At 37.6% G+C, this 2,490-nt stretch overlaps 1 long non-coding RNA gene across 1 annotated transcript in view; it reads right to left on the bottom strand.

The window, feature by feature from the left end:
- Nucleotides 1-807: 807 nt before the first annotated feature.
- The window catches only part of LOC130572165 (uncharacterized), a 2,632-nt gene continuing 949 nt past the window's right edge, over nucleotides 808-2,490 (bottom strand). The window contains exons 2-3 of the long non-coding RNA XR_008965183.1: nucleotides 1,681-1,839; nucleotides 808-1,175 (exon numbers count right to left, since the gene is read on the bottom strand). This is a non-coding gene — a long non-coding RNA (uncharacterized LOC130572165). The remainder of the gene's footprint in view (nucleotides 1,176-1,680; nucleotides 1,840-2,490) is intronic.

Genomic DNA, 2,490 nt, shown 5'->3' with positions numbered 1-2,490 from the left:
GACACCAGCAGGATGTTAGTTTACCTTGACTGTTGGTGATGTTCTGTAAGTTGCTGGGCAAATATTGAGCTGASAGTAAWAGAAGAAAAAAAATCTTTCAACWGTCATCTGCTAGTCTGGAAAGAATGGTTCTAAGAGCTAAAGAGTGATMTAGCAAAATTCCATRCACTGAAATAATCACCACCAATTTGTGTGAGAGTAAAAAAACCACATGAATAGATGTTTGTTCCTAATAAACTCATAAGAACAAAAAACTGAACAGGTCATGACTATTATTAATAATCATACTGAAAGAGATGAAAAATAAACAAGGAAAACAAAAAATCTTAATAATTGATTGTAAGCACTGTTAAATTGGAATAAAAGATATTTGGTGGGAGAATTCATATGGCTGGAATATTAATATAAAGGTTATGAAGGATATAGATTCTTCAGGAAGGAGAAGCAGATTGAAGGCAAGGAAGGATATCATGTGCTGCAAGATGGAGCTCGAAGCTTGTGCATGGTGATAAAGAAGACAGCTAGGGTCTCCTACAGAACCTTGAATCGGGAAGTTCAAGCAAAGGATAATTTTGAYAATTAAGTGAAAGGATCTTCTAAGGCCCTGAAGATTATGTGCTTTAACTCTCAAACTGTTGGTAAAGGCATTGGTCAGGAAATTCTTGGTTGATGCTTAAAGTTAAAAGGGAACAGCTGAAGGTGAAGCAGCCTTCCAAAARGGTTGAGTTTTATGTTTTGGTTTTTTTCCTAGACACTGTTTTCCAATTTTTTGAGTTTTGATAAAAACTTTTAGAAATTGAATGTGGCACCRATTCTTTCAGAAAGGGAGAGTAAGAGAAAAAGAATTCTGGGTGCCTATTTGTCCAAAATTTTTTCCATAATTCATAATGAATTTTTAAGCCCCAAAAGATRAGAAGGAAATAAGTAGCAGCCAATATGAATTTGTGAAATTCATCCACGTGATGAATACGAATTCATCAGTAAGTAATCGTGTCAAATTGATTTTACTTCCTCTTAAAAGAGAGTAACAGGKTACAAGTAAAGTGGGAAAATGACAGGTCATGGGTATTCTTGACTGTTTGACATCATGTTGCATGAGATTGTCTTGAACAACCATCTCAGCACTGTTGAAGGTCTGAGCCTGTGTATTTGTCAGGTTTTGGGGCACCACAGTCCTAGAAGGACATAAAGGTAGTTAGAATCCAGGGGAGAAAAACCAGGTCACAACAACATGACATGTATGAAAAATTGGAAGAAGTGTATTGTATTTCTTTCTCTAGAATAAGGAAGACTGATGGGCCATGAGAACAGCCTTTGATTTTATTTACAGCAGCCTTTTACGGGAATTATTTGTTTTCTGTGGTAGATAAAACAGATTTGCACTGGCAAATTCATACTAGACTTGGGAAACAGCTTTCTGACTCAGAAAATGGCAAAACTGATTTTTTTGAGAAGGCTGTGGAGTCTTCATCACTGAAAATGTTTAAGAGTGGGTTTAAGGGGAACACTTCTTAAATTAAACCCAGCTAGAGAGAGGGCAGGGGAATCTTATTTTCCTCCCAAGGGAATCTTATTTTCCACTGATTCCCAGACACAAAGTCAAATGTCTGCAAGCTGTGGTTTCTGTGCCATCCAGGGCAGGAGATCTCTTTGCAGTCCAAGAGAATATCTGTGCTTTACCTCCCATAGGCAGCAGCAGCATCTAAGGTGATGCACACTGTGCTGGAAGCTGCAGTGTCAGGCAAGGTTCCCTCATGTGCTCTGGTTTTACTCTCACCATCGAACACTATTCTTCATCACCTGTGCTGCAGTCAGTCTTCTCCAGTAGTTAATCTCTTCCTATGGAAATGCAGAGAGTTGKTAAACATTTTCTAACCAAGTCCTTTACTATCCTTGTGTTTTCTCCATTCCTGTGCATCTTTCTACAGTTGATAGTGAGTAATGATGAAATATAGCTCAGCAGAAAGTTTCGCCTGAATATGTAATCTTTGGAATTGTGATTAGAGTTTCTAGAGWCCCCAGTAAATTAAAGCATTTCACTTTGCCWTTGTTTCAGAACTAATTATTGAAGTAGCTAAATGTTCAAGAACATAAACATGTACAAATGGGTATTAGTTGAATGGATGTAGTAAGATTTTTTTCTGGCATGAAAAGCACAGAATTTATGAGTTAATTTAATCAGAGAAGAAAAATATTGAGTAGGTGACGAAGTAAAAATGATGACTGCGTATTATGTTTTGCCACGCAGCTGAACAAACACATTCAATGACAGACTTCGGCAGGAGCTGCAAAGATGTTCTTGACAAAGGCATGAATAAATATTAGGTGCTGTACACAATTCACTGCATTCCAGGCCTTGAGCAAAACCAGGTGAGCTTTGCCTGGAAAATTTGGAAGAAACAATGTAAGCATGCTGGGAAAATGTAAACATCTACAGTGTCCTCCCCAGATGCTTTGCTGTAACAGTTTCATTTGCATCAGCAACAACTG

The sequence above is a fragment of the Malurus melanocephalus genome, unplaced genomic scaffold, assembly GCF_030028575.1.
Source record: "Malurus melanocephalus ecotype Western Australia unplaced genomic scaffold, MMel_1.1 scaffold_30, whole genome shotgun sequence".
NCBI classification, from domain to species: Eukaryota; Metazoa; Chordata; class Aves; order Passeriformes; family Maluridae; genus Malurus; species Malurus melanocephalus.
The sequence above is the reverse complement of the archived record's forward strand: the minus strand, read 5'-3'. Positions and strand labels throughout refer to the sequence as shown.